We start from the raw sequence: 16,690 nt of genomic DNA, 5'->3' as shown, positions 1-16,690 counted from the left end.
GGAGGAGGAGATGATGAGAGAGTGGACACGGTGTCCTGAGTTTTAGAGATAAAATGTAAAGCCAGTGCTGTGCAGAGGGCCTAGGAGGGGACAGGAGAGATAGAGACTGCAGCTCGATTGGCCAGGTCTTTGCAGATTTTAGAGAGTTCGGCCAAGTTGTTAGATGCCGCAGAGATGCAGGCTTGGCTGGGGGCTCTCTTCTTCGTCCGGAGAGAGAGCCAGTATTGCCTTTGGAGCAGGAGGCAGGCCAGTTTGTCAGAGAATGCACAAGAAGGAAGCCATTTCCTCTCAGCTACCCTGCACTTGCATTTAAGGGTGGAGAGGTCAGAATCATACCAGGAGTTGCACTTGGCTTTGGGCTTCAAGCGGATCCTCATGACAGGGACAAGAACATCAAGAGTATCACAGATAGAAGAGTGGAGCATGGAAGAGCTGTGTCAGGATGTGAGTCAACCAGAGAAGGAGGAGGGCGAGAGAAAGTGGCAGCAAAAGCCTCAACTGACACACGCTTCATGCGTCGGATGACCAAGAAGGTAGGCGACAATGCTGGATTTGGCTTGGCCAGAGGGGAAGAGAGGGAGAGATGGGAGGAAAGGAGAAAGTGATCACTCCAGGAGAGAGGAGTGATGAGAGGGATAGAGAGGGGGAGGTCTGAGGAGTTCAGAACACCCAGAGTGTGCCCTGCAGAGTGAGTCCGGCCAGAGGGGAGAATAGAAAGAGAGAGTCGCAGAGGTTGCTAAAGAGTCCATATGATGGACAGGAAGCATTAAGGTAGATGGTGATAGTCTCCAAGAAGAGGAGTTGAGTGGTGGAGGCCAGGAGGGAGGAGGAGAGGTCCGCCCACTCAGTGAGGAAGGAGGTGATCTGTCCAGGTGGCCGATAGATAGTAGCCACGGTAAGAGAGGGTCTATCAGAGAGAGAAAGCCTGCAGACAAGGCATTCCAAAGATGAGTAGGCCTGCATAGGAATGACAGAGGCAGTAATCCACTCCGGGAAGATCAAGGCTACACCCCCACCGGAATGGTTGGATCTAGGCACAGAGAGGATCTTGTAGCCATCAGGGAGGAGAGTGTCAAAGCTCATGACAGAGCTGGCTGTGAAACATGTCTCGGTGAGACTGAGGACATTGAGGTCAAGTTCGTCCACGAAGCGGCAGATGTCAGAGGAGTGTTTGACAGCTGAGCGAGTGTTGGTTGCCATCCTTGAAAGACTTCCGGGGAGGTGTACAAATCAGAGGTATGCCTGTGGAGGTGTATAAGAAGCCCGAGAGGCAGCAGAAGAGGAAGGAGGAGAGGGCAAGGTAGCCAAGAAGGAGGCAGAGGGGGGAGGCAGGCAAGCCGAGGAAGGGAGGGAAGGGACAGCAGGAGAAGATAGAAATTGATGAGGCGTGGGAAGCGTCTACCAAAGAGGAGAAGGTTGGCATGAGGGCCTTGGACCAAGACTGTGCCATTCAGATAAACATTAATGATGGCCTTAGAGGCGTGGAAAGGGACCAGGAGAGCCTCCCACCGGATTCCACCATTAATGGGAGAAGAAGAGAAAGGAGAGAGCACAGAGACCATATGAAGAGTCCATAGGTCTGGCGAGGGAACAACAAAGAGGATGTCAGTGAAGGTATGTCTGGAAGAAGCACTGGTATAGGTTTCAGTGATAAGGAGGCCTGGGTTGGAGACCAGGATGTCCCCGTTGAACGTCTTCCTATTAGTAAGGAGAGCAGGATAGTCAATAGAGAAGCAGTTAGAAAAGATAGGAGAAACGGGGAGCACCATAGAGTAGGTGGGAGGAGAGGTGAAGAGAGGTGGTGGAGGGGAAGGAAGGGGGATATAATAGGGGAGGACACATGGCAGGGTGCAAGCAGAAGAGAGAGAGGGACCAGACAATAGTAGACAACGTATAAAAAACAAGAACTCAAATGGAAGAGCGGCAGAAACAAGGCAGTCCGGCAACAAATCAGGTTACCAGGGCATCAAGAACAGAGTTGCAGCTAAAAAGAGTAACCTAGAGAAGGGTGGAGCACAACAGAACCCAAAACAATATACAAAAGGACAAAGTAGTCGACAAATGTAAACCTGGAGGAAGGAAGAATGCAGCGGAACATACAGCAATACAATGTGAAACAGGGCAGTCAGTGAGGAAAAACACAAAAAACAATACAAAGAGCAGAGCAGTCGACAAATGATGACCTGAAGGATGGAAGAATACAACAGAACAAAAGGCTGTACAATGCAAAACAGGGCAGTCAGTGAGGAAAAACACAAAGCAATGAACACAGAGCAGATGTCAAGAACCCTCCACCCATGTGGCACAGAATGCCTGGATGTCTCCATGTCAAGGACCGCTGGCTGCTACCCTGGTGCCTGGCACAGAGGCCGCTCCGGTTGCGAAAGACTACATCACCCGGCTCCCACTGCGCCAGATTCACAGGTGCTCGCTACATCATCGCGCAGCTAGGAAGGCCCGTTAGCAACGGCATATAGCAATGGTCCAACTGCTGGGCGACGCTCCTTAACCATTGCATTCGCACAGCAAGGTTGCTCCGGTCCTTGTGTCTCGTAAATCTGAACATTTTGTTTTGCATGACCCTTTGTATTTCGTCCCCCAGATTTGCTGTTTCCCATCCCCTGTCTGTTTCCTGACGCTTGCTCCCCTCGGACTGCCAACCCGTTCCCTCGACTCTGGAGCTCTGTTACTGCAACCTCGCCTCCTCCAACTGTTTTCCTACGTCTGCTGTAGGGTCCCTTTTTCCCCTTCCCCAGCGCTTCCATCCACCTCGGCAAGTTGCTGCATCCTGTTTTCTTTCTGCAGTGCCCCGGCAGTTTCGGAGGGCAGCCGCTGCATCTCTGTCTCTCACGCTGTGACTGCTGCTGTTTGCGGTTCAGCTCAGCCTGTGGACTCTTGCCAAGACCACTTTTGGTACTCAGATTTGGAACTGTAGCACTACTTTTGGTACTCACCTTTCAACTGACTGTTTTTGCAAAGACCTCTTTCAACACAAGAACTTTTGGGACTTCATCAACTCACCTGGTACACTTACCTGGAACCTTCTGGACTCTCTTCACAGCGCTCATTGGATTTTGACATTTTGGGTTTTCTTTCTGGATTGTGGACATTGAAGAACTTTCAGCAGCCTCCACTTGGGGGTGAATTAGTTGCACCCCTGTTCCGCCCGGGTTATTGTCTCCTGGCTGTTGCTTCCTTCCATCATTCAAGGCATCCTTGGTGGACCTCAGTACTGGAATACTACTGTTCTGCAATAATCTTCTTTGGCTGGCACACTGCAAGTAGGTCCAAGGCTTGCACTTCACCATCTACAGGTAGGAGTTGGGAATTGCATGGGGGGGGCTGTTGTGCATCTGAAGGAGTCTGATCTGCTGATATGTTTTGCTCCCTCTAGCTCTGCTGTGCCAGGCTTTTTCACCTGAGCCCCTGGCCTGACAGTTGTATTATCACTCTGCAGGTCATGCTCTGTGGAGGAAAGTCTCTCCATGATAGGAGACACCTTGTGTTGCCCGACACTGGGGAGTCGCTGTGGGATCCTGATCTTGACAGCAGAGCAGTCGACACATGATAACCTAGAGGAGGGATGAAAACTGCAGAACACAGAACAATGGAACAATACAATGAATAAGGCAGTCAGTGAAGAAGAGCAGAAAGGGGTGCAGGAGGAAGAAAGGGGGCATGAGGTAAACGCTGCCAGGAATTACGAAGGACCAGCAGTCTGGGACCCGCGATGCGATGAACCAAGGATGGAAGTGCGCGGAGCATACGATAGGAAGTTTGCGAAGAACACGCGATCAGGGAGTGGCAAGGAAGCATGTGATCTGGGATGCGCTGCTGCAGGCGAAACCAGGGTGGATGTGCGAGGAACCATGCAATCAGGGATTGTGAGGAACCACATAAGGATGGAACGGCACAGAGATGCACGATGATCACAGAAGTTTAGAGGTATGCACTGACCGAGCATGGTCAAGGATGGAGGGGGGAGCTAGAGCACACGCGATCGCAGGATTGCGAGGGACCTACAAGTCAGGTGGTGCATGGACAGGCAGGGAAGGATAGGGCACGGAGGTGCGCAGGATCGAGGATTGCGAGGGATCACGCAGTCAGGGGGCATGCAGCATGCATGGAGGCAGCGCAATGGAAGATTGCGAGGGTCCACGAAGGGAAGGACGGCAAAGCACGAGTGATGCAAGGATGGAGGTGGCAAGGGCGCAAGCATAACAAAAAGGGATAGAGGGGCACAAATGGGTACATGAACAAGGAATGCGAGGGGCAGCGCAGGGAGGGGCTTTGCGGGGACAGGAAGGAAGGGTGAGAGGGGAGCTCAGGAGCCGTGGGAGGGGACAGCAAGATAAGATTCACAGGGGAAGCCTTGCACCAAGCAGGGGGGCAGAGGCGTAGGCTCAGTGGAAGGAAGGGACACAATTAGGGACGAGGTGCAGTCGGAAAGGCTAAGAAGTGCAGGATAGGTAAGAAAACTCCCCAACTTCTTACCTTGCAGCTGCAGACAGAAGGGTGATTCATTCATTTGCACCGCAGACCCCTTTGTCACCAAACAAATGCATCATTGAACATGGCGGCATTGTCCGGTGAGGGCTTTGCCGCAGAGGGTCTGAAGCTCAGATTTTATAGGCTCAGTAGCATGGACCTCACAAAGCTGTTACAAGGAAATCAGGCAGCGTCTCCTGCGAACCTGCGACATGCAACACTACTGCCTTGTACTGTGGGGGCTTTTCCGTAGAGGGTCCGAACCTCAGATTTTATAGGCTCGGTAGCGTGGATGTAATAAACATGTTACATGGAAATCAGGCAGAGTCTCCTGCGAACCTGCATCGTTCAACACCACGGCCTTGTCCTGTGATGGCTTTGCTGCAGAGGGTCCGAACCTCAGATTTTACATGCTCCGTACCGTGGACGTAACAAAGGACACATGCTGCCACAATGATTTTGCATACTACTGGTGTGGAAAATAGCAATACCCGACCAGAATGGTTAAGGGAGTGGTCTGTTGTGCAGTGTGTCACATGAATGCAGACATATGTGCAAAAGTTTATACTCACCTATGAGCCAGATGTTCCCATATTCTCCTGATGCCAGCACTGCATGAAAATCATGGTTTACGAATTTGGTAGACTGCATGCAAACCTATGCAAACTATACATTCACAAAGGTTTACAAGTGTTTTAAACCTTTTTGTAAACCTTTGGTTTCCATTGCGTTTACACATAAGTAAACCCTGTAATTATGCAAGTCCATTTGGACTTATTGTTCCAGAGATTTGTAAACCCTAAGTTTGCAATGGTTTACCAATCATGAATACTTTGTAAACCTAACGTATACTTAATGTTTGATGCACTATTGAACATTTCATTTACAAAGAAAACCTATTTGTAAACCTTTGCAAACCTAGTGTACACCTCATATTTGTCAATATTAGTAAACATTTGGTTTACAACATTTACTATTATTTGTAAACCTAGTGTACACTTCAAAGCCGTCATTATTAGTAAACATTTGGTTTACAGAATTTACAAGGTTTGTAAACCTTTGAAAATAGTGTTCAGTTAAGTCTTTTGAGTGCACTATCTCTTCATTAAATAGTAATGTTGTATTGCCTTAAAACACAATGTTTTAAAGGTTGTGTTTTAGGGGTTTACTAATGAAACCTCATAAATACAGACCTGGAATCTAATGCAGTAGTAGTTCTCTGCAGTGACTTAGAAAAGGTACATATGATTTGAAGAAAACAGTTTAATTGTGTATCACTGGCAGCACACCGAAAGAAAGATTATACAAATATTTAAAGCCTCTCCACCATGTGATTGCATGCCAACATTACACTGCAGACATCACATAAGATGTAGAGCGATACAAAAACATGCCAAACAATAGCAGAGTTTGAAATTGCTAGGAGCTATTTAGCTCCTGGTTATAGCCAAGGAGAGCCTGGTTACCTGAAACCAAGGGCTACCAGGGGTGGCGCTATACAAACACGGTTATGTAATACTAACTGGGTAGGTTCGGGTATGTGGATAAAAGAGAATCATGGACACACTTAAGAGACATTTAAAGCATATTGGATAATATATATAAATGGACAAAAAGTAGAGTTTGCGTCTGACGCAAAGGTTACCTTTGCTGTACTCTATGCACTAGCTCCTGGTTCCCATAGTGTAGCTCATGCCTAATTGGTGATGCCCGATACACAGGATCTGAATTTTGCTCCTGGTCAAGAAATCCTAATTTCGACCCCTGCAATTGTAACCAGTAATGTTTTATCTACAACGCTAGATTCTTCTTACATTACACCTAAATTACCTATATGTTTTATGAATTGTTGATTAATCCTTCAGTTATGGCTCTTTACTTGTCTTTCTTTAATTCACCAGTCGCTCACATGTCATAAATGCCCTCCGTGTGAAAGAGCACCAAAAAAAACTTTCACAGGGCAAAATAATCTAAGGGACAGCTACAAATCATGTTTACAGCCATGTGAACCAATAGGTTAGTGTGTTTAAAAGTTAAAGAAACTGCTGTATGTTGACCATTAGGCATATAGTGGCCAATGGCAAATTTAATAAAGAAAACACTGATGAAGCCAGATGAGGTCCTACAGCACAACAAAGAGAACTATAGGTGAAGCTAATGTATGCTTTATTGGAAACCCACAACAAAAGCATTTTGAAAAACAAGGTCCTATATTTAGACAAGTCCTGCCTATGCTTCACCTAGCCTGCTAAAATACTGATGTGTACCTCAACCCTGCAGAGCTCCAGCTCTCACCAGAGGTTTCATCGAAATCACAATTCTAATCCCAGACAGTATCCAACATGATTTCACATCCTTTGATTGGAGTAGGGAAATCTGACTAAAACGCAAGCACATGCATTTAAAACAGAATAATGGCAATTACAATGTATGTGACTGTGGTCAAGTAGTTGTACAAATTAAGCCTTCCAGGTATTGGGGCATGTTGAATGAGGTCATTAGAAATTTAGAAACAAACCTATGGGCAGTTAGACGCATCTGCTCTGCCAATTCCTTGCTGCAGCAACAATATCATCATCTTAGCTTCTACATCAGTCACTGATTACTTGACAGAGTTAATAAAATAGTAATATTAACCACTTACAAAGCAAAAATAACAAAACATTTCATCTTGAGTTTTAAAGTGTAGAGAGTATTCAATAGTTTTTCAGAAGAATATTTCCTGTTGGAAAGAAGCATCATTTGTGGCATAAAAGGCATTAGAGATAGTGATTTGGCCAAGATTAGAGTTTTGTCAAGTGGGGGACTTAAACATAGTCTGCTAATTCTCCAGTTTATTGAGGCATATGACTTACTTCTTCAGAACCAGGTGTCCACAACAATGTGTTCCCTATACCCACTTTGTAAAGTTTGACTCCCCATTGTGAAGGTCTTACTTCTCTGTGCCCTCATCATGGATCTATGGTTCCCTTAGCCACTTTGTGAAGCCCTGTATCCCCCTTGAGAACGTTGGTATGAAATTAACATGGAGTGAATGACCACATATACATGCATAACTCAAATTCTAAAAAAGCAAAATGAGGACAATTAGCTAATTGTGACTTGCTGCTTATAATGAAAAGGAAGGAAGAAAGAGAAAAATTGAGACATAGAAAAAAGGCAGAGAGAGAGAAAGACAACCATTAGCACAGAGTGGCAGACTGCTTATAGCAAGCACCTCCTCCATGGCAGATTGTAAGAAATTAGGTTAACCATAAGCAGTGAGTGGCAGACCGCTTGGAGCAAGCGCCTCCACAGTGCCTCTGATTCAAAGAAAGGAGGAACATGGTCATTAGAATAGTGTGAGATTGCTTAGAGACAGATATTTACTTGGGATCCAAGGGAGTGAAGGGAGGACAGAGAATGCCAAGCTGGAGGTGAGAGAGAATTGCACACAGAGGGCACAAACAAAAACAAGCTTTAAATGCTAGTCTAAAAATGTTCACAATTTGGAAGAGTGGTGGTTTTTACATCGCTAAGCCTAAATGCCTATGCATCGTCAGACAACGAGCAGCCTTGTATTATAATAGTCCTTTATTACTGCTTTGCTTGCCTGTGACGTCTAAAAACATCTAACCCTTAAAAACATGCCTTAGCCCCTTCATTTCAAGAAATTAAACATTCTTCAGTGAAAGATGTGTATATTGTACTTTTAATCAACTACAAATAAACGCATACCCAAATTCGAACCGCAATCCCAAAATAAAGAGGATTTATTACCAATCCTGGTTAGCATTAAAATCCATCACCAACATAGGTCAGTGTGGTGCTGCTGTTCTCTCTGACATAATCAGATTTCCAGAAACCCAACTCATGCTTGTAAAACGCAGCAGGTGAAAACCCTGGCAGGTAACTATATTTCATCTATTTCTAAGTACCCATCCTTACACTAGCAGTTGTCGAGCTATCTTACTGTGAAGCACGAGTGGCATAGAAGTAACTCTCGGAACACAGACTGGGTTAAAGGCAATCTGGCTTGTAACTCAAGTCATCTGACTATCTTTTACCTGCAGTGAGATTGTGAGTGGGGACATGTGCCTACCAATCAAAATAAATATCTGATGGGCAGGAGCAGCTCCAAGGTATCTGCATCACCTAGTATACAGGAAACATATCTGGAGACCTAGCAGCTAGTACATGGCATGCCACAAATGTAATATTCATTTGAGATCCAAACTATTGTCCATTATATATGCTTCATTGTAAGGTTAATGTGATTGGACTTGTGCTTGATAATGTTTTTTCTTTTCATTATGATGTGATTGATTTGTGGAAAGTTTATTTTAAGCTATACATAATGTTTTATTATTAATATGCTGCATTATACTTTTAAATGTCTTATGTGTGTCATAATGCTCCTTTATACACATTCCAAAAATGGGATATTTTCACATGGGTATATTTGTATGGCAAATGTAGCTCCTAGTATTGCTTGGTGGCAAGCTAACTGGGCTTTTTGGATCTACAAGCATGAAATAAATAGTTCCCAGCAATTTCACTTCCTGCATTATATTTGAGAAGGACCAAAGAGAACGAAACAGTCAATCTTGTCCATGGTGCCAACAGTTTTCATATGGTTCAAAGCTTTGCACTTTCCACAATGCAAAATACATATTCTGCTGCTAACACTTGACTATCTGGTGCACATTCCCTCCCCCACTCTTTGTTACATTACATGTGACTCGTGCGCATATACACATCTTCACCAGTTGCCATGGTAAACTCTGTGCAAGGCTCGGGCCACACATTTTGCAGTTGTCCTCACACTGTTTGTTCCTGGTGCCACGCCAAACTGTAGCTTTATTGGCACAGCCTGACACAAATACCAAGTAAGCAACGTTATTACCAATTACCATTATTACCATTGCTGTTTATGTTGAAACTAGGTCTTTTCCCCTCTTTCTAGGAAAGTCAAATCTGAATGTTTTTGCAGTGCGTTGCCCCACCCCTGTACTCCATCCCTTGTGGTGTGTTGCCTGTGTGTTGCCTCCTGTGTGCCTCCTTCCTTCTGTGTGAAACCTGGGGCTTCCTGTGGTGCGCGGCTGTGGGCTGAGCTTCCTTTCCTCCCTTATTCTCCCTTCTTTCCTCCTTGCATGCTATATGGCGCTCTCAATCTCTCTCCCATCATCTCCTATCCTCTCCCATCCCTCTCACTAAGTCTTGAAGGAAAAAGTTCAAGAGGGATATCCTGGTCTCCAACCCAGTCCTCCCGATCGCTGATACCCACATCAGCGCTTCCTCCAGACAGACTAACCGACATCCTCTTTGTCGTTCCCTCTTCAGACTTATGGAAACCTCATATGGTCTCAGGTTCTCTTGCCTTCTCTCCAATTAATAGTGGCGCCCAGTGGGAGGTCCTCTTCCAATCCTCCAAGACCATCATCAATGTCTATCTAAAATTGTACTGTCACGGTCTAGGATTCTCAGCCACAATCTCCTTCTTGATAGGCGTCCCCCACGTCTTATCAACTTCCTCCCTTCTCCTGCCTCTCCTAACACGTCTCTGGCCCCTATGCCACCTCCGTCTACTGCCTCTACACACTCTCTGGCTCTTCTACCACCTCTGCTGGGTGTACCTCACCCCTGTACCCCACGCCGTAAGTCTTTGAAATGTGTCAACCTGCTCTACATAGCTGCTCTCAACTCTTGCTCTTGTGGTAAACATTCCTCTGACAACTGCCACCTCCTTTAAACCTTGACCTGGATGTCCTCACTTTCACTGCGACATGGTTCTTAGCCAGTTCTGTTACAAGTTTTGACACTCTCCTCCCTGGGGGCTACAAGACCCTCTCCAAGCCCAGAACCAATGGCACAGAGGTGTAGTGGCCCTGATCTTTCTGGAATAGGCCCCTGCTTCTGTCATTCCTACAGAAGCCTACACCTCCATTGAATGCCTAGTCTGCAGGCTCTCTATCCCTCCTGGCCTCTCGCCGACTGTGGCCACCATCTACAGGCCACTTAGCCAGGTCCTCTCAGAATAGACTGACCTCTCTTCATCCCTCCTTGCCTCGACCTCTCAACTTCTCCTCCTCAGAGACCTCAACATCTACATTAATGCATCTAATCCTCTCACGCTTTCCGTTCTACCCTCTGGTCCGACACTCTGCTGGACACACATTGGATGTTCTCATCTCCTCAGACATCCCCCTATCTAACCCTCTCACTACTCCATTCTCTTAGACCGACCGCTTTCTGCTCTCCTCTCACCTGAAACTTTTTCCCCCTGAAGTAAAGCCTACCTCAGCACAGTCACCTTCCTTCTCTGTCATTCGGCCCATCAATCAAGTGTCAGTGGACGCCTTTGCCTCTACTTTCTCTGCTCCTCCCACTCCTGCAGATGACTCGCACTCAGACGCAGCCCTCTGTAACCTGAATCTTTCTATTGCCAACACTGTGGACATCCTTGCCCCGTCATGAGAATCCGTCTGAAGCCTACCTCCACATGCAACTCTCGGTACGACTCCAACCTCGCCGCCCTGAAACACAAGTGCAGGGTGGCTGAGAGGAAGTTGAGGGATTCGGGTGCATCCTCTGACAAAGTGACCAGCCGACTGCTCCAAAGGCGATACAAACTCTGTCCTTTCTAAGAAGAGGGTCCATATCCAAGCCTGCATCTCTACGGCATCTAACAACACAGCTGAAGTCATTAAAATCTGCAAGGAGCTGGCCAGTCCTACTGCAGTCTCCACCTCTCCTGTTCCCTCCCATGCCTTCTGTATGGCTCTGGATTCTCATCTCACCACTAAAACTCCAGTCCTCACTTTCCTCCACCGCCCTCAGGCACCCGTTGGGCGGCCGTCTCTCCCTCTCCTCTTCCTTTTTCCTCCTTCGATCTGACAACATCCAACAATGTCTCTAGACAAGTCCGATCTATGAAAGTGTCATCGAAATAGGTGCGCCCCAGCTCCTCCAGAACCATCAAGGACCACATTGCCACCCTCGCTCCAGCCTTGGCCGATTTCTGTAATCACTCTTTCGCCACTTGATCTTTCCCCTCTCTCCTCAAGCACTCCCTTGTGCACCCCCTCCTAAACAAGCTTTCCGCCTATTCTACCTCTACGGCAAATTATCACCCATTCAATCACTCCTTTCTTGGGCAAACTCCTGGAAAAGCTGGCTATCTCCCAGCTTACCCTCCACACTGAATCTATTGGCTGCCTCCATGACCATCAGTCTGGCTTCAGAGCATCCAGGGGTACAGAACACCTGTGAAGATCTGCTTTCTAACCTCGATTTCAAGCTCTCCTTCTGTCCTCGTTCTCCTGACCTTTCCTTTCAACCTGATCAATCCCGCTACCCTGATCAACAGACTGTGTGAACCTAGGCCTACCTGATCTCTACCTTCTCTTCTAACTTTGTGTTATGCAAATGTCACTCGGCTCTCCTTCAGGCTTCCCTCAGCCTCCTCTCCTCCCTCACTCATTCTTGACTGTCTATCCATGATTCAGGATCGGTGCGCCTTCAACAATCTTTGCCTTAATGCCAGTAAGACGTAGATCCTTCTTATTGGGACCCCTGCTCCCACTTTCCCTCACTTACTTACGCCTTCTCTACCATCGCCATTCTGTGAGCCAAATAAACTTGGCGTCATCTTTGACTCCACTCTCTCCTTCTCTACTCACATCATGGACCTTGCCAAAAAGGCCCACTTCCAGCTTCCCCTAGAAGCTCACTGTCTCCAGAGTCCTGGTTCTCACCAGGCTGGACTACTGCAATAGCCTCTTTCTCAATCTGCCTACCTTTACTTTTTGCCCCCTGTAACTAATCCAGAACAGGACTGCAAGACTTATCCTAGGCCTTAAACCCAGGGACCGTATCTCTCCAGCCCTGAAATCTCTCCACTGGCTACAAGTTGCTGCAAGGATCAGGGTCAAGACCCTCTACATTGTCATCAAGTCTTTCTGGGCCGGGTCCCACACTATATCCAACTCGATCTTCCGAAATACCTTCCTTCTAGAACCCTTGGCTCCGTTAACTAACTCTGAGGGTCAGACACTTCTCCAGGAAGAGATTGGTGGTTAGATCTCTCTCCTCTGCAGGTGCCTCCCTCTGGAAAGGCCTCCCTGCCCCTCTAAACTTGAGCCGGACCACCTGAAGTTCCGGAAGCAGCTCAAGGCCATCTTTTCTGCCTTCCCTTTCCTGCTCCCTTGCTAACTTACCTGTCTGCTGCGCCGACTGATTGCTTGGTTCCCTCAGAGCCTCAAAGGGTACCAGGCTCCTCCACGACCAGTCTTCTGTGCACTGCCTCCTGGCCTACCACACACTTAGGGGCTGTAACTGTTACCCCTACAGCCCCCCTCCCTCCTTGCACTTACCTAGAGCCATGCTGCCCTGATCACACTTCCCCATTTTCCACTATCTTGCACTTCCCCAATTTCCCTCCCCTTGCACTTCTATCGTCGCACTTACCCGATCCGAACGACACAAAGCTTAGTACGATTGTTTGTATTGTCCTCCCAATCTCTTCCCAGTTGTCTTCTGGTCCCTAGAAACACTTGTGTACAAGCATGTTATAAATGCCATATCATATCAATGATGCCAGAAAATAATCATTTGAATGGTACCAGAGATGTACACACACACAGACTGACATCTAAAAAAACCAGATAATACATACATGACCAACATACGACACAGACATGAACAAATAAATGTACACACACCACACAGTGCGCAGGCAGACACAAAAACAGTACCATGGCACTAATCTACTTCCCCTGCCCCGGCATGGGTGAATGTGTGGATGAGTGACTGTCCATCAGTGCACAGAACAGTGGTACAATTACATGGGGTTGAATGGATGGAAGACAAGAGATGCTAAGTTTAGTACCTAAATCCAAGTTTAATTATAATGTCAATGGTATAGGGGTAAAGATACATTATTTTAAACATACCAAAGATGTGAGGGTCAACAAGAGTGTCCTTTGCTGGCTGCTCTTCTATTTAACCTACAGGAAACACAAATAAAAGACATGTTTTTCGCTCTGCAGCTGTATGGGACATTTAAGTAATTTAAGTGAGGAAAAGTGTTAAAGAAATTGTACTTTGATTGGGTACAGCTTGAATTTGCAACAATGCCATCTCTTTGATGGTCAATAAACATATGGGATTTGGAACCTGTGGAGGCAAAAATGAATACATTAGTTTGTATTCCATGATACTTAACATACTTCGATCTTCGAACAAAGCTCAAAGGACAATGGCACTTCATCCAGTACTGGCTTGGCTATACAGGCTCATTTCAAAGGACAGAGGTTAGTGTCCACATTTACTGTTTGGAGGCCATAGGGATTACGGAAGAGGAGCTAATAGGATGCAGGAGGTGACTACCAGAACAACTACGGTGGACACAGTCCTGCATTGCCAGTAGTCATGCGTACAGTACAGTAACTTCCCATACTGTATTCAGTGGTCTCTGCAGCCACGCTGCTCTAGACAACCTCCAAAACATCTGCTGCCAAGTCGCTTATGTCACCAAACGTTGAGGCTCACTCTCAAGCTGGGATAACAGCAAAGCAGACATACATATTGTAATCGGCACTGTGCTGGCGGAAAAGTACACCATTCGGTTTCATTCGTACTTGGCTCAGCTGTGCAATTACCATTTTGCTGCTCATATCTCTGCATCACTCATCCACCTTGCAGTTTCCCCACTTTCTCTGTGCCTCTCCCCAATATCCTGTAGAATTGGCATGTGTTTCTATGACATGCCATCCCACAGGTTCATTTATACTGCATCCTTCCTTCTACCGTCTCCTGAGCTCTGTTTGCAGTATTCCAGTGTACACTCATGCTTTTCCCTTCATTGAAGTCCCTCTGTCATCTACTATGTGTCGCGCCTAACATCTCATCTCTCTCTCTCTCTCTCCCTAATCTTCCTTTCCGATGACAATTGTATTGGATTATATGCAACATTTAACAGCACCAACTAACAGCTACAACTAAAAAGGAATGACAACTGCTACCACACAGATGAACAAATGCAGAACAGAGGCAGCACCAGAGACTGAAAAAAATAGAAATAATCAGATGTTGAGTAAAACACTCAAAAGAGCCACAAGCAGCCAGATAGCAACACACAGAATCGCAACACACAGAATCACAAAGGAAGGCACAGAGCAGCAAAGATGTACAGTGACCACCAGATGTAGAGCAAGAAATACATCAAAACACACATCACTTCCCTGCCTCGTTGTATAACATTTCCAAGAGTGATAGAAGACAGCCTGAAAGACCACAAACCAATCCATTTATCTACCAGAAAAAATGGCACTTCTTGCTGGGCAATGACAGACAGCAACAAAACAAACTTCACTTTAAAGCCTAGTTTATACACATGATGGCTTTTCGTTTGACAGAAAGGGTTTGAATTTATCTGGATATTCAAATGTCTTTAACACCATGCTTATAAGAAGCTTTACGTTGTGTCAAACAATTACTTTTGGGCAAGCGACTATCACAAAATCTATTCCATTTTGTATTTGAAAGTAAAGTTGTTTAAAAGAGATATTTCAGCCTTGCATTCTGAAACATTTAGGATTCCATTCAGAATGTGTAAAATTAAGTTGGAATGATACTTGGCTGAACAGGTTTCTTTATGGATGCATACTTTGCCTGGTTCCTTTACAAATTATTTGTGTACTCTACAATAAACTAAACAGAATGTATTCCTGAAACCCAAAACTTAAATATGTCGACCAACAAGAGCTCAGAAGATATGTGGGCAAGTGCATGAATTGCAATGTGGGTTACAATCCCATCTTCAATGCTTAACCAAAGTGTGTGATTCTATGAACATCATTTTATTTCACTGTGCCTTTTCTTCAAAAATTGGGGAGTTTCAAAAGCCTGCCAACTATTATACTTTACACTACTGGTGCCAAAACAGGGCAAAATCAGTCTGTGTTTGATTAGTGCTTTTGATAGATAGCTATGTTAGGCTAAATCACATTTAAATAAAAACCACTGTAAGGCGAGACCTACACACAACCAGATAATAAAAACACTCCTCTAAGGAAAAAGGCTTGGTGCACCGCTTTGCAAGGACAACAGGGTTTATTTTGTGGACAAAAAGGAACAAGTATCAGAAGATCCATGACAACTTGCTGGAACGGCTGTCCGCGGCGGGGGTCTCAGGCCTGGATTGGTGTGTGTAGTTTGTAACTGGTCATTCCAAGTCCCTTTCACTTCTTCCGTTTGTTTAGATTGAGAAGCCCCTCACCTGTGGGGTGCCTCAGGGTTCTACTCTTTCCCCTCTTCTTTTCAATTTATATATTCAGCCACTAGTCAAGCTGATTCACTCTTTTGGGTTTCGGTGTTTTTCTTATGCTGATGACACCCAGATCCTGGTGAGACTAGACCTGTGCCATCCTGCCTTGGCAGAACGCTGCGGCTCTTGCCTGTTGGCTATCCATCTTTGGATGGGTAAAAACTGTCTTCGCCTTAACGGCGAGAAGACGGAGGCGCTAATTGTAGGTCCATTTTCGGCTCCTGCACGATAGTCTATGGCATTTTGGCCATCTGAACTTGGTCCTCTGTGGTGGTGAAGAACCTGGGGGGTTAAGCTCTCTGAGTCCCTATCTATGCAGACAGGTCAGCGCGGTCTGTCTGTCAGTTCACTTTAAACTCTGTATCCTTCGGAAAAAGTGTTTCCCTATCTTCCTTCTCATCTTCGCTCTTTGGTTGTATCCTCTCTCACTGCAGGTTTTCCAAATTACTGCAATGCTCTTTACCTAGATCAGCCAGGAACCTTCTTCAGCGGCTGCAAGTGTTGCAAAACTCAGCAGCCCGACCGGCAGTGGGTGCTTCCCGGTTCTGTTCCATCACAGCGATTCGGGGAAAACTACATTGGCTCCCGGTTGCAAAGCGTATTAAATTTAAGGCTTTGTGCGTGGTCCACCTTGCCTTCTACGGGAAAGGCCCAGGCCTCCGGCAGGTGACATTTTACCCCTATATACCGACTCTGAACCTTTGCTCAATTTCTACCCTAAGAGTTACCGTCCCCGGTTTAGGCTGGCGAGTTACCTGGATGTTACCCACCCCATCGGCCAAGTCACATGGTGTGCACCTGCTTATTAGCATGAGCTCAGTGGGCAACTCAAAGGTCAAATTGGCCCTTTGTAATAGCAATACGCTTCTCTTGATGCCAGTCAAGCAGGTGCCC

At 46.2% G+C, this 16,690-nt stretch overlaps 1 long non-coding RNA gene across 1 annotated transcript in view; it reads right to left on the bottom strand.

The window, feature by feature from the left end:
* Positions 1–16,690, bottom strand: part of LOC138493209 (uncharacterized) — a 40,586-nt gene that overhangs the window by 13,422 nt on the left and 10,474 nt on the right. The window contains exon 2 of the long non-coding RNA XR_011276311.1: positions 13,422–13,475. This is a non-coding gene — a long non-coding RNA (uncharacterized lncRNA). The remainder of the gene's footprint in view (positions 1–13,421; positions 13,476–16,690) is intronic.

Source organism: Ambystoma mexicanum, chromosome 10 (genome assembly GCF_040938575.1).
Source record: "Ambystoma mexicanum isolate Mex_15411 chromosome 10, UKY_AmexF1_1, whole genome shotgun sequence".
Classification (NCBI taxonomy): Eukaryota; Metazoa; Chordata; class Amphibia; order Caudata; family Ambystomatidae; genus Ambystoma; species Ambystoma mexicanum.
The sequence above is the reverse complement of the archived record's forward strand: the minus strand, read 5'-3'. Positions and strand labels throughout refer to the sequence as shown.